The following is a 15,729-nucleotide window of genomic DNA, read 5'->3' as shown; positions in this document are numbered from 1 at the left end:
ATATAAACTCAGGGACACCATGATGACTCGATGATTGAAAAGATTTTATTTCTCTTTTATCATTATCTTTGGTCAAGGTATCAACTATAATTTTTTTAAAATTTTATATTATTAAGTAAAAAAAATACATATTATATTCTCTGATGGAAAGCCTGAGCTTCAGAAGAGTAATGATGAAATCATGAGTCACTGGGTTCCTTTCATTCTTCTGAAAATGTTATTCAGAGTTAGAGAGATTAATGATGAAATAAGAAGTAAGACAATAATGTTCCCTGTGCCTTTTAAAAATCTAAAATGGGTAGGAGGTATGTCATAAATGTTTAAAATCTTGAAAAAAAGTAGAATTTAAAAAACCCTGATATACTAGGGGAACAAAGGCAGCTTTCTGTCTTCCCAGCCCTGTCTATCCCAAGCTCTCGGCCCTGCTTTGAGCCAGGTGATGATGGATATGTCCCTTGTTTCTTCTCACAGTTCCTTCTCTTCCTCCCGATTCCTCATTTGGTTGTGGGTATCCAACTGTCTCTATGTGTCATCTTCCTTTTTTCAGTCACCATTCATGTATCCATGTATCTACCAGTGTTTATCTCTACAAAACATATATAAGGCACTTTATTAGCTATTATGGATAATACAAGGTCCCTGTTCTTAAGACACTTGAAATCATTTGGAGTAAAGGTCAATTTCCAAACTTGTCAATTTATTGCCCTTACCTCCTTTTTCCCACATACTCACATAATGACTGCAGGGTCTGTCTATAAGTCTGATTTGTTTAGAGTTAAAACTCTGTAAACTTCCCACTAATAATTAGCAAACTACTATGTCTCAATGTGGTCTAACTGTCTTCATTGTTAAAGCATTTAAGTTGTATTCCTTGGGCCTGGCAAAATAATAGAGTGTTCCCACCTTATAATCCTGTTTCCCAGAGTATCTATTCAGATTTTAAAGACTTGTTTTTGATGGTGGTCATGTGGACAAAATTAAAATGAGAATACAACAGAATTCTTTAAATTTTACTCAGTTAGGGATAGTTTCCTAATGTAGAAAGAAGATACAGTGGAATACCGTATCTGTTCACAATTCTTTCTTGTCTCCTTACCCTTGTCAAGAAAATCAGCAGATGGCATTATGTGTCCTTACCCCACTTGTACTCGGCCAGGAGACTGACTTGAGCCATGGAACATAGGCTGAAGTGACAGCATGCTAGCTCAGAATGAGGATTTAAGAGGCCCAAATGACATTTCTGCCTGCCCTCTTAGAGTTTTGGTATTCCAGATTGAGAAAACTATGGTCCAGAAAGACACATCTCTTTTTACTGCATGTATAAAAACAAACCTGAATCCAATACGAAGTCTGGAATTTGCACTACCCGCTGAGCCAAGGTAGGGCTGACAGAGAAATTTGGCCAACCTGTAGACTAGTGAGTACGAAATATGAAATGTGCTATTATTACTATAAGCCACTCATTAGAGCAGAAACCTGACTAATATAGCAATTGGTATCAGAAGTGATGTGCTTCTGTAATGAAAATCTAACGTAAATCACTGCCTTTGGGACTGGCAAGGAAGGGCTCCAGTACAATGTTAACCCACTGGCAAAAAAACCAATAAGCATGGCTTCTAAGAGAGCCATTTACGAAAATGTTCAGGCTTCATAAGGTCTTTGAATTGCATGATAAAGTCTTTAGAAACAACAGAAGAACTGAGAAAAAGTAGTGTTCCCAGAAACATCTCTCAGGATATAGGAACAATGTCACCAACCTAAAATTGCTATTTTGTCTATATCAAAATACATTATAGACCAGATTCATTGACAAGTATTTCCTTATTTTATAAGAGGAAAAAGGAGCTAAGGCATGTGTTTTTTTAAGTCATAAAGCAGCATAAAAGCAAGGTCTGATGTACTGCTAAAGCTAACACATTAATTTGCCATAATCCCTGAAGGTTAACGGAGCTGCAGGAGATGAGCATTTCTCAGTGCATGGGGTCCAAATTATTCAAAATAATAAAAAAAACCTGTGAGAATCTATCTGCCCTTTCAAAACAGCTTCTTCCAACACCAGGAAGTCCTCTTCCTTAAAATCTTTTTTCCATCAAATGCAAAAACAAAACAAAAAAAACCAAGTTCATTTAAATGGAAGCAATCAGGCAAAATAATGTTTATTAGAAAATGTCTACTTATCATGTTTTCTAGTTACATGATTAGGAAAAAATAATGTGCACTGTGATGATTTTTGGATCACTTTTTTCCAAAAGTGGTAAATAGCTTTCTACTTCCTGACGTTAGATTTCTACAAAAGTGACCCCCTGAACCTTTTCACCTCTCATGGCCACCTTTCTGTGTGTCCCAGAATGACACAAGCCCACCTTTCATGTAAAGAACCTCCCATCCAAGTGGAGAATTGACAAGTGAATATTGGACAGAAAATAACAAGGCATCACACATCTAACCTTTCCTACTGCAACTGAACATTCAGATTTACATTATACAATACACCGACATTTAATCAGCATTTATTATGAGGTCACGTGTTCAAAGACAAACAGGTACAGCCTTGGGTAGCTAGTGTCATACAACAGACAACAAAGCTCTCCAACTGTCAGTAATCTCAGAGATTACTTAAAATAAGGACACCCTGACAATGCCATTGATAGAATTAATTAAATATCACAGTATACTGGCTCCTTTTAAACCAACTGTTTGGGCAAAAAATAACCACACCCTTAATTTTTATTTGTCTTTCTCTTTCTGAGAAATGTCAGCCATTTCATTCTACTCTTGGCTCCACCCGCCCTTATGGAGCTGGGATAAGGATGTTCACTACCTATGTTTCCAGTATCTAATAACACATTTTGCATGTCTGTGTTTGTAAACTTTACATTATTGGCTTATATATAGAAACACCTAAAAATATTCTGCCATACTTTATGCGTATGAGCTAGCTACATTTTGAAGGTACATGATCTTATTTTATTTTGTTGGATTTTTAAAAATATTCCTCCAGTTAGACAAACACTTCATTGAGGGCTTGACACCATGCTAGGCTGAATGTATGGCTAATGGGCTGTGCTGCAGCAAGCACCACTTTACAACTATTTATGTAAAGGAAAATACTGCTGTATGGAACCATTTGGAAAAGAAGTATCACCACCTCAATAACAGGTGGAAGAAATTGTGTCCTGAAAAATCACTTTAAAGAACACCGGTTTAGAAGTCTAAAAAAAAAAAAAAAAGTAAAGTCCTCAAAAAATGTTATGTAAAAGGACTTTTATTTATACTCACTGTTTTGGTCTTTATGAATATTCATGCCTATATTCTTTTGAAACATTATATTTATTTAATTCAAAAGGCCAGTGCTTCAGAAGAGAAAAACTCATGCAGGGAAAATGAGTGAATTATTCATCTAAAAACAAATATTGTTTTGAGACTCCGTTTTATACTTGTGTATTCAACATCTACATAAATCAGCCTCCGGTGGGGCAGTGTGTTCCTACAATGGGCTCTTAACACCAAAAAAAAAAGTCTAAAAGCCTTTGTTTGCTTTTATTTTCTCATTCTAAAAGAGAAAAATCTCAAAAGGGAGAATGAATATCCTTGAACTCTAAAAATGAATTATTTTGGCATCTGCATTGGCTGAGTGAGGCTTTCAACACTTGAATTACCCACCTTCTTGCCACAGTATTCAACTCCAACCCATCAGCATGATGGCCACCCAAATTCCTTACGTTCTCATCTATTTGTTAGCGAAAACTGGACAGTCTTCAGAGCAGGTCTGTTCCACAGAAATAATTCCATTCTGGAACACCAGAGCTATTTTATTTGGCTCCTTTAATGATATGTTTAACAGAAGTAAAAGGTTCAAACCACCACCACCTATTGTAACAATAGCTCTCTCATTTACGTGGGACATCATTCTTGTCACAGAACATGGTCTTTCCAAGTATTATTTAACGGTCTTGGTGGTATTAAATTTGGGGCTCACATTGCACCTCTATGGCATGTACCATGCTATCCAATAAAACGTGATTCCATCACCAGTGTCCTAACAACCAGTAGCAAACTACACACTTGAATAGGCTTTGAATGACCTCAAAGTCACTTCAAAAAACAAGAGAGCACTGCACTTATTTCTGGCTGAACATATTTACTTTTGAAGTGATAAGTGCCCTAGTACTACCTAAGGATTAATAAGTGTATGTAAATTCTTGTTTACATGGGCAATATGTTCCCGAGAGCAAGCTAACTAAACAAAAAAGGAAAAATTGCACACTCTGGGTATTTTCACAATTCTACCACATTGAAAATCCATATGCTGAAATTATACTCAATAGGTGTTATTTAAAATATTTGATTCTAGATTCAGTAATATTTGATATTTGGATTTAGGGTTAAATCTGTTTTGTGTGTTCTTTCCAGTTCATAACTGACTTTTGCTCTGTCATTTAATAAATGGGCTCCTTGATCAAAAAGGTACCAAAGACACACGTTTAGTACCCCTGGGACACCATGAAGATGGAGGAAGGTAAAGGACACTGAGTCAGCATGTCATGTCCCAGGCTGATATTGTCTCCAGAAACCTGCCAGGTGTTTATCTCAATCCAAGAAGCCAAGGAACTGAGATGGATTTTCCCATAAAAGCACATCTACATCAGGGTCCAGCCAAAACTTTGGTCAGACTTGTCATTCATTAGCTTTTTTCATGGCTTGTAAACTCCTGTGAAGGGCAAACACAGGGAAAGTAGACGTGGGTTCATGCTGCTTTAAAACACACACACACACACACACACACACACACACACACACACACACACACATCTTTTTCTTCAGGCTGTTTTCTCTCCTTGAAATACCATACTTTTAAAATGATTAAATTATGCTCGTTCTACAAGATGTCTGTATTCCACTGTTGGGCGCAGTGATGGCGAACCTTTTGAGCTCGGCGTGTCGGCATTTTGAAAAACCCTATAACTTTGGTGCCGTGTCACATATAGAAATTTTTTGATATTTGCAACCATAGTAAAACAAAGACTTATATTTTTGATATTTATTTTATGTATTTAAATGCCATTTAACAAAGAAAAATCAAACAAAAAAATGAGTTCACGTGTCACCTCTGACACGCGTGTCATAGGTTCGCCATCACTGGTTGGGCGGCACATGTTCCTGTGGCAATGCCCACATACACATGGGCACCCATCCCTGTACTGAAATGCTCTCCATTCCACCCTCATCCTCACGGCATGAGGGGATGGTGCTCCCTTCCTCTTTGTGTTAATAATCATCAAACAGCCAACATACCTGAGGTAGCATTATCTGATGGATAAGGAAACCAAGTTCCAGAGACAGGAAGTGCCTGTCCCAGGTCTACCCTAACAGCAGGTGGTAGCATGTGGATTGAAACTCTAAAAGTTTGTGCCAGAGTCTGTACCCTAACACACCCCTGGCCTGCCTCAGAGTTCAGCCCCACACTACCATGCGATTATTGAACTGACATGACTTAAGGATTAAGCCTATCTTATCTTAAAGTTCACAAGTCAGTCAGTGTTCTATATGTGGATTTTCCTCTATCTGTGTATAATTTTAATCTTCTTTTTTTCCTGACTGCCACTATTTTCTGTGCAATTTCTTCCTGATTCTGTGTAGGCATGGTTTCCACATCTGGCTGTGCTGGGAGTTGGTATATAAAAGTTTATTTCCTAGCATACAGATTACATAGCATTTGTTAATTTCAGTATTCTAGTTGTGCTTTTGGAATTTGACATCTTTACTAATGTGTATGCCTTTGGAGTGATGTGTGGAGAAGTTTAGATTATGTGGCTATCTAAATAGAAAGAGTGATACCAGAAATTGTAATTTTCTGTTTTTATCCCCAAATGGTTAGATAACACATTTTTGAAGGCTCAGTTCATTTCCCATTGATTTGAAATGACACATATATACTTATGACTATTTCTGTTCTATCCATCTGTCTATTTTTATTGCAGAAACCTAATCTTTTAATTATTATAACTTTCACACATTCTAATACCACAAAAATTCAAGTAACTGTCTCTGGATCTTATTTATATAACTTCCCTAGTTATTATTGTTTGTGTATTACTTTTTCATATTTAAATTAGCAACATGCCCTTAATTTCCCCAGACTTAGTGCAATATTAAGATTAGAGGGGTTGAATAACCTGGCCATGATCACCAGGCTATTATATTTCAAGGTCAATGGATAATAGCTACAGTTAATGATAACTTTTCCTTATCCTTTCCTATATGTATACTTCAATTTTCTCTCATTCAACTAAAGTTTAGTTAAGTACAACAGAATTGAGAGCATACACCCTTCTTTGGTCTTCATCTTAGTGGAAACCCCTCTAATGTCACATCTGTAAGAAGTTGAAGCCGGCACTTGAACTATGCAAATGTTAGTTGCTATTAATACTATAGATTTTGTATACTATTGGACTAAATTTGCCAGTATTTTTCATAATATTTTGCCTCTACTGCCATGAGATTTGTCAGAAATATTATTTTCTGTTGTATTTATGAGGTTAGGATAGTAGGCTGATGCCAGAGTCATAAAAATGAATTGGAAAACTTTTCTTTCCCTACTCGCAATATGTGCAACATTACAGAAACCATCCAGTCCTAGAATAAACTCTTCTGATACTAGAGCCCTTTAAAAAATAAGTTCTTTCTAAATTTCTCAACTGGTTATTTTACTCTTTCAGTTGCCTTGATTCTGCTTAGACAACATATATTTAATTAAAAATCCATCTATTTCATTTAGATTTTTAGATTTATCAGTATAGATTGGTACTTAGTCTGCTTTGAAATTTCCTACTAGTTGTGTATTGTTAACAGTGAAAGAAGGAAATAAAAGGCCGTAGAGAAGGCATGAAGGGAAAATAAGGTACCCTTCTCTCCACCCCCATCACCTCTGATGGGAGTTTTGAAACCAAGGAAATATAAATGAATCATCAGGAGTATGCATGTATTACTCATCATTTTAAACTGACAATCTCATAAGTTCAAGTCAAATTATACCACTCAAGTACCAACGTGGAAATAAAACCTGTAAAGCAGAAATGGTGAAACTCTATGGGGATCCTTGGTCCTCTGATGTGTGTTGATGATCTGGGCAGCAACTATATTTGTGTGTTGTCTGCAGAGTTGTAACAAGAATCCATTGATTGACACTCATCTACATATCTACCTATCTATCTACATATCTATCTCACCTACCTACCTACCTACCTCATCTATCTATCTATATTTCTATCATTTATCATCTATCTCATCTATTTATTTTTCAGTGAATTGATATATAAATGCATTGAAAAAATAACTTTTAAGTTGTCATCATCTATATCTTAATGATTTTATGTCCTCTCTTTTAAAAGCATGTTCTTTTGCATTTTTTGTACTCAATCATAAATTTAATGAGAAAACCCCTGATAGTTATAATATTTCATTTCTAAATTTTAAACATCTCATCCCTATTTTAACCTTGGAGTCTATCTTTGGTCAACAATAACTACACTCCTTTATTTTTTCCATAGGACTCCTAGTATCTACCACAGGTTACCCTACAGAGAAGAAACACACATTTTGGTAGAAGTGAGAAAAAAATATTTGATCAGTTCAGTCATCTTTTGTGTGATTAGTCCTTTTTCTGAAATGAGTGAAAACTTCCCACTGACTGGCTAAATAATTCATTGCAACTGCTTCTAACTCTATACTTAAATTGAAGAAATAATAACTATTTCATGATCTATTTTTAGGTAAGGATGTCAAAATCTTCAGTTTTAGCACACTCATGCAAAGCTCCAGAGAAATTTAAAAGGTACGGAATGATGGCTCCGGGTTTTCTTAAAATGGGTCTAACTGCACTGGAAACAGAATAGTATTTAAGAAGAATTTTTTTATTACCAATAGATGAAGTACATTATCCTAAAAAAATCATACATATATTCAGTTTAGGCCATTTCATTTAAAAGCAACTATCCTCCTTTGTCAATGTATTTAGTTAAATTCCTGGGAATAAAATAGAATTTCAAGTATTAAGGGCTGTTAGAGTATTAATTTCCAAAAGTAATTAATTCACCCATCTTCAGAGTTCACAAGAGCATGCTAGATCTTCCAAACAAGTGAATCTGAGCCGCCTGACACAGAGATATATGAGCTTCCTGGCACATCATGAAAGAGTGGTAAAGTCCCCACATAGCAGATGTGATTCCTTTTATTCAGAGCGTATTCAGTTAACAGGCAGGTGTGATGCCAAGGGCAATTGGAACTAACATATGTGTGCATATGCCACAGACCAGACCAAACTAAAAATGGCCACCAGAAATAAAATATGAGTTACCTGCATTTTGTTTTATTTTAAGGGTGGGGAAGAGAAGGTTTGAGCAAGAAAAAGTAAAAAAAGAAGTGAAGGCAGAGAAGAAACAGCTGGACATTTCCCCTATAGGAGTGTGGGGGTCTCAGGTGGGGCAGCCCATACACTGGCCTTGATCTTGTCCGCAGAGTGGGTCTTCCATTCAGGCCTGTGCAGCAACAGTATGGCCTTGGGTCCAGAAAAGCATAGTTGACAAGGATGGAGTCCACATTTTCATCCATCACCTTTTCTTGCTGCCTAAGGTTTAGTCAAAGCCACTAGTACAACTAATCAAAATGAACTGGGTTGCTTTCTTTTTCTTGGTCTTAACACTCTCTGCTGAGTTCTGTCACTTGACACCCTGGTAGCTCTCCAGATAATTTACACTTCACAGGAAGCCTATGAGAGTGCCTCTCAAGTGCTCATTGTGACTTGAAAATGGAGCCTTAGAGGTTCTCAGTGCTCAGGTAATTGTTTAAATGTGTCAACATCGCTGCCCTCCTTTGCCTCAGGAGCCTGCGCCATCTGTGGGGCCTGGAGGAGTCCTTGGGCATAGGCTCCAGGCCTTGCTCACTAGGATGGGTTGCCGTGGGGAATTTGAGCTCATGTGAGAGTCTTCTGTCTCAGTTTTGAAGAGCAGGAACAATTACAAGAAGAGCCAACTCACAGAGGCATGTATGAGGGGTACGGGAAGCTATAGACGGGCTTCAAGCAAAAGGATGATTTAATCACACCTGGACTTCAGGAAGATCACCCTGCCCTGGTCAGACTGGGCTGCAGAGACCGGAGGGGAAGGCAGCCGAGAGCCTGTGCAGTATTTCATTTTGATCTAAGGCAGCCACTGAAAGAAAGATACAAGGATACAGATTTATCTGGCATATGGTTTGGGCAAATGGGCAGAATCACAGAAACAACTGTGATTTATTATGAGTACAGAGCAGATTCCCAACTGTGCTGATTGCTGCCTGCAACCCCCCCCCCCCCAGCCCCCTTTCAGGGCCTGGGATTCACTGCCTCTCCTGAAATGGCCTCACGTGAACAGAACCACCTGCCCAGGGTGGTTTCTTCCTGGTGCCGCTGACCCAATCAATGACCGGTGGTCACTGGGGTATGAGACCCAGTCCTCTCACCCCAGCTTGGAAGGGTGAGTCTAGCTTCCAAGCCCTGTGCAGGGTGAACTCAGTCCTTGCTGGAACCTCAGTACAAGTGACCCTTTCCCTCAGCCTAGTGGCCTCCTTTCTTTCCCCCACAGTGTCCATCTCAGGAGCCGCCCATTAAACTCCTGCATATTAACCTTGATCCCTGGAGTGCAATCGGCACAGCATCAGTGAAAAGAGGAATACTGAGCATTGGAGAAGCACAGGGCATAACACAGGGCCCAGAGCATGGTCTCAAGGTCAGGCACAAGGATCAGTAACAGTTCTCAACAGGCAATTGGAAACAAATCACATACTTCCCCAAAATTGATGTAACTTTTGAGTTCTATTAATAGGCTATAATATATCATATGTTTTAGGTAATATAGTGAATATACTATAACTTGAGAAGTTGGAAATACATATCAAGGGACTGAAAGTGGCCTTCAATAATTAAGGCATGATTCCACATATATGCACAAAATATGTACAGAAAAATAAGGATTTTACCAGAGAGGAAAAAAGAGAAATATGTCCAAAACAGAATCAAAGGCAAAGCCTAACCATTCAGGAAGGAGGAGTTACACAGTGTGGTACATACAGCCCTTGGTAGGATGGGATCCACTAACACTAGCAGAATACTCCGTGTTCTGGAAAGATATGGAGCCCTGTCTTGCCAGGGTCTGGAAGAAACAGCTGGAGAAACCATCCTGTTCTCTCAGACTCCCCAGTGTTGGCCTCCAGGACTTCCCTTCATAACCAGTGTCTTCTTTTTCAGAAATAGTAGATCCTATTTGTAGATAATGAGCTAAGGAGAGACCTACTGCCTCTGTGACTCTCCTAAGAAGCCCAGCCCTTCAGCAAATAGGAAATGTGCTTTGACCCCCATCCGGATAAGATAGGGGACTAAGACACAGCACTAACCTTCTCACTGTTGAATTTGCAGGACCTGACATTAGAGGAATTGGTCTGGAAGCTGTCCAATTGACCTTGAATATGTTCCTTCACAGGTAGACCAGGGCCTCTGAAGAATGAGATCATCTTAGAGAACTAGGAGAAACTGCTTTATGCCTGGTGGAGAAACTGGATCCTGTGACAAGAAGCTCTCCCTACAGGAGATGCACTCCCACTGAAACCGAGCCCAGGGTTGTCTACACACGTGACATGGGCCATCACACTCAAAGGGCCACTAAGAGCGGGTAAGTTCCTCTGGCATTTCATCCTTTCTCTTTCCTTTGGGATTTCTGCATCTATGTCCCTATGTGTATCTACATACCCTAAGAGGCACTGGTCTCTCTCGATGATTTTAGTATATTGTCATGTTCTGGTGTCAGTCATGCCAGTCTCAAAAGAGTTGGGTGATATTCCATCTTCCTCAATTTCTGAAAAAGTTTTAGTAAGATTGGAAATATTTCTTTCAAAACTATCTGGTAAAATTCACATAACATAACTGCTCTGTGTTTTTCTTGCCTCCAGGCTTGGAACCATCCCTCCCTATGCCCCCCACGCCTTCAACCCTGGTCAAAGATTTCTTACTCACTCTCAAACCTGGTCCAATGTGAGGACTGGATCCATCTTGCTGAGGTGCAGACAGCTCCTGGTACTGGGGACATTCACATTTCTACACCTTTCCCTGTACAGTACATGCCACACTATGCAACGTGTCGTCTTGTCTCCCCCATGACACCTGTGCTCCTTGAAGGCAGAGCCTACTTCTTACTCAGTGGGGCATATCCTCAACAGCTCATTAGTCCTTTTAAAAATTTAATAAATAACTGCAATGAGGAACATGGAGACAGGGTGGATAGGTGAAGAAAACAAAATTAATTGTTCAGTTATTTTTGTGCTTATAAAAAAGCATATTCTAAATGGTCCAAAATGGGAATTACTAATAATTAAAGGAAGACAAAAATTACTAACATAGAAAGTTAATTTTAATCAAAAGTATGTCAACAATGCTGTTAGTAGCTACAACTTCTTTTATATATACTAATAAATTAGTGATTTAATATTTACTTTAGATCGAGATATCAATGGTCTTTTTAAACTATATAGCAAAATTATTGAAATGTTCTGTATGTAATGTACATAATGAAAAACAAAAAATGGTAGCACAAAGTAAAAGTAATATTGAGCAAATGTTAACTATTGCTTTTACTGTTTTCTAGGTCCTCTTACAAACACAAAGATAAAGGGAAGAAAGTAAGTAAGGTGACACAAAATACCATTTCAAATTGAATTATTTTCACAGCCAAGCCTGGATATGTGAGACTACATCTTGAATATTGTATGGCCATAGTTATGAATGAGATAAAATTATAATTTGTTGATAAACCAAGTAAATCCCTTAGCTGCCCTGTGTTAACCCATCTTAAGGTGTTTCCCTTTATATAAATTGTGTACTTCTTGTGCTCCTGCTTAACATAATCTCATTTTGTAATTATTGTACTACCCTTCCGATTGTAGAGGGCATTTCTTAATGCAATAGCATCACCTCTTCCCTCCAGGTCATGTCCTCAATTATGTTTATTTCACCTGAAAAGTCTCCATTTCTTTCTTGTATCATATTTATTATATTTAATGGCCCTATTATTCAACAGATGTCTGATGTAGGGTGACTGGGATTTATAGCATTATTAATAATGTGCCTTCTCTAAACTGCTGCTGAGGCAACATAGCTGTTCAGGACCACACAGATTTCAGACAGCCATTACAATGCAATTCCATCCTCAAGGTGATGCCATTTATATTTATAAAGTGTAGATAAGTAAATATGCATACTGATTTTGTTGTTGTATAAAACCTTTCAAGGGCATGTGATAATTCCCTATAAGGTACATTTCTGTTCTTTCCATTTTTTTTCCTCGATTTTGTTTTAGATGGAGTCAACAAAGTCAGCAGAGGAGAATTTTTGTGTGTGTGTATATAGGATTTCCCCCCAAAATGTATACACTTACAACAGCTGATAACTCACTTAATGTTCACTCCTTTTCAGGTTCAACTGATTTGAAATAATGGGTGAAGTGATTCTAAGCTTTGAACAAAGAAAATGCATCCCAAAATGCCACTAAACTTTTTTTATGGGGATACATAAAAGATAAAGTTTACGGTACAAAACTGTAAGAGTCACAAACTGAGGGCGCACAAATACCGAATGAAATGATTCTTGATGTTTGTGATTCCATTGCTCCGTGTTGTCAGCAGTGCCTGGACCAGAATGGTCATCAGTTTGAAAACAGACACTGATAACAAAAAAAAATATTCATTTCTGTAGATTCTTTTAAATTTTGAAGATGAACTGTATGTTAATAAACACTGACTTTATAATCATTCAAAGTGTGTACGCATTTTGGGGGGCACCCTATATATACCTCATTGTTCCTGTCATCTAAGCTAAATTCACCTAGTCAAGCCCATTTACCTCTGAGCAACAGGCAGAGAAAGCCCTGTGTGTGTACTGTTTCCTGTTCACCCTACAGGTGGATGTGAATGGGAACAGACTGGAGTCAGCTTGAAGTGAACTGTAAACCGTTAAATATTCCCATTTGAAACTAATTCCACTTAATGTATGATAAAAGAACTTCTGAAAGATATAAACAATAGCATTAACTGAATGACAGCTCTTTTAGAAACTATTCATATTATACAACTCCTACCAGTTATAAGGGGGGAAAAGCTAACATCAATTATGTATATTTTAGTCTATGAAAACACCTACTTACTCAACAGCAATAATGAACCTCCAATCACATATCAAATATCCTTCTTTCAAAAGTAAAATACCTTCCCACTACAAATGATAAAAATTTTCCACTCCAGTCCCTAAAGTTTTCACTTCTGCATTAAATGAAATGTTAAACCTGTCTTTAAAATTCAATAAAAAAAAATCACAGAAACCAAAAATAACAGAAGAACAATCTACTAGTAAAACTCCAGCTATGTACACTGCTAGTGGGGATGCAGACTGGTGCAGCCATTATGGAAAACAGTATGGAGTTTCCTAAAAAAATTAAATATGGAACTGCCATTTGACCCAGTGATCCCACTTCTAGGAATATATCCTAAGAAACCTGAAACACCAATCAGAAAGAATGTATGCACCCCTACGTTCATAGTAGCACAATTTACAATATCCAAGATCTGGAAACAGCCCAAGTGCCCATAAGCACATAAGTGGATAAAAAAGCTGTGGTACATTTATACCATGGAATACTATACAGCAGTAAAAAAGAATACTCTCTTACCCTTTGAGATAGCATGGAGGGACCTGGAGAGTATCCTGCTAAGTGAAATAAGTCAGTCAGAAAAAGACAAGTATCACATGATCTCACTCATATGTGGAACCTAAGTAACAAAATAAACTGATGAACGGAGTGGATCCAGAGACATGGAAGCATGGAACAGAGTGTGGGATCTCGGAAGGAAGGTGGGGGAGGATGGGTGGGTGGGAGGTAATCAAATAAGGACCTTGTATGCATATATGCATTGGCCCATGGACACAGACAATGGGGCAATGAGGGTCTGGCGTGGAGGGTGGATATTTATCCTCATTATTTTTTCTAAAGTAAAATAAAGAACAAAGTTGGGATTGAACTATACATACTATTTCACAGTGACATCTCAAGTAGGGCATTAATAAATGTTCATATTAAATTTTTTATGACTGTACCAATAGATCTTTTATAACCTAGCATTTCTCTAGGTTCCCATGAAGATTGTTACATCTTTTGCATATTTGTGTAATTATGTTCTTAGGGTAATTTACCAGATGTGGAACTGATGTGTTAAAGAATATGCACATTTTAAGAATTAAGGAAAAATCTGCAAAAATCTCTTCCATAGATGTGTAACAGCCCACACTCCCCTGGCAGGATATAAGCATGCCTGTTTTGTTTCATATTATTCTTTCTGTTTTGAAAATGACAAATCATTGGCATGTTGGTTTGAATTTATTATTGGTGAGACTGAACTTAAATTTTTATGTTCACAGCATTTTATCTGTGATTTTTATATTCATGCCTTTGTCAATTCCTCTTTTGTGATTTCAATCTTTTTTTTATTAACCTGAAAAAGCTCTCTATATTTCAAGAACATTAATCTTTTGCCTTTTTAGATGTTTTGAGTATTTTCTTCCATTAATAATTTATTTTTAGGATTGTTTATGATTGTGCATTCTTTCTAGACTTATAAGCATTTTAAATGTGTGTGTGTAGCCACATCTATCCAAGTTTCAGAGAGAGAAAAAGGGATGCACTGTGTAGACCTGGTAAAAGGTAGGTTGGAAACTGACCGCTAGGTTTAACAACATGGAAATTAACCAATGACCTTGAGGAAGTGACCTTAACAAGAGCAGTTACCACCTAATGGGCTAGCTCTGTGACCTCTGTCCTCCTCTTGTTGCTCTTCCTGCATTACTGACCTCATCCCCTGGGACTGGTGTGACCTTGGTCCAGGGAAAATTGTGATCAGAGAGAACAGACAACTCTTTCAAGGAGTTTGTTATAAATGGAGACAGAGGAATGGGATGGTAGTCCATGGGAAATGGGATCGAGGGTGTTGTTTTGTAAGATGGAAGAAACAGCATGTCAGTGGCTGAAGGAGGGGGATTTTTAGGATGCAGGAGAGGGAAAGCACACCCCTGGGTAGTTGAAAATACCCCAAAACTATCCAAGAGGAAGAGTCAGCCCACATAGGAGACCCACCAGCAGGTCAAAGGCCATGATGGGCAGGAAGGCTCAGCACAGAAGTGTGTGGAGGTGGATATGGTGGGGGGAGCTTTTCAGGTTGCTTAAAACTTCCAGTAAAATAGAAGGTACAAGGTTACCAGCTGAGAGTGAGGGTGGGGAGGGAGAGGAGAGAAGGCTTGGAACCATCACCTGAAAGCAGTTAGTTTCCATGAAGTTCAGGGACAGGGGTAGGATGGAGTCCCCCGAGCAGGATGCTACAGCTCTTCATTCACTCAAACTACTTCCTATCCTCACTCCTTCAGCTCAGTCAGTACAATGAAACAATTTCACAGTTTTTACAAAGGTTATGCACATTTTTATGGAGTTCTTCCCAAGAACTTTGTAATTTTATAAATCTTGTAAATTGGATTATGTTTTCCTAATTCATTTCAAATTGGGTGTTATTCTATTATAAATAAACCTTGAAAGCTGTGTATTTACTTTTTAACTGGTCACTTAGAAGACTTTCCAAGAATTAACTTTCACGTTTTCAGTTTAG

At 38.0% G+C, this 15,729-nt stretch overlaps 1 protein-coding gene across 17 annotated transcripts in view; it reads right to left on the bottom strand.

Annotated features, from left to right (window-relative positions):
• The window catches only part of ADCY2 (adenylate cyclase 2), a 275,450-nt gene that overhangs the window by 209,639 nt on the left and 50,082 nt on the right, over positions 1-15,729 (bottom strand). The window contains exon 1 of one of the 17 annotated variants that reach the window (XM_014453055.1): positions 9,103-9,125. The exons of the other annotated variants lie outside the window; for them this stretch is intronic. The gene's annotated coding sequence lies outside the window, so the exon portion shown is untranslated. Of the gene's footprint in view, positions 1-9,102; positions 9,126-15,729 lie in introns of those variants that run through there. 17 annotated transcript variants of the gene reach the window in all.

This window comes from Myotis lucifugus, unplaced genomic scaffold (assembly GCF_000147115.1).
Source record: "Myotis lucifugus unplaced genomic scaffold, Myoluc2.0 scaffold_0, whole genome shotgun sequence".
NCBI classification, from domain to species: Eukaryota; Metazoa; Chordata; class Mammalia; order Chiroptera; family Vespertilionidae; genus Myotis; species Myotis lucifugus.
This window is presented reverse-complemented; position numbering and strand designations above follow the sequence as displayed.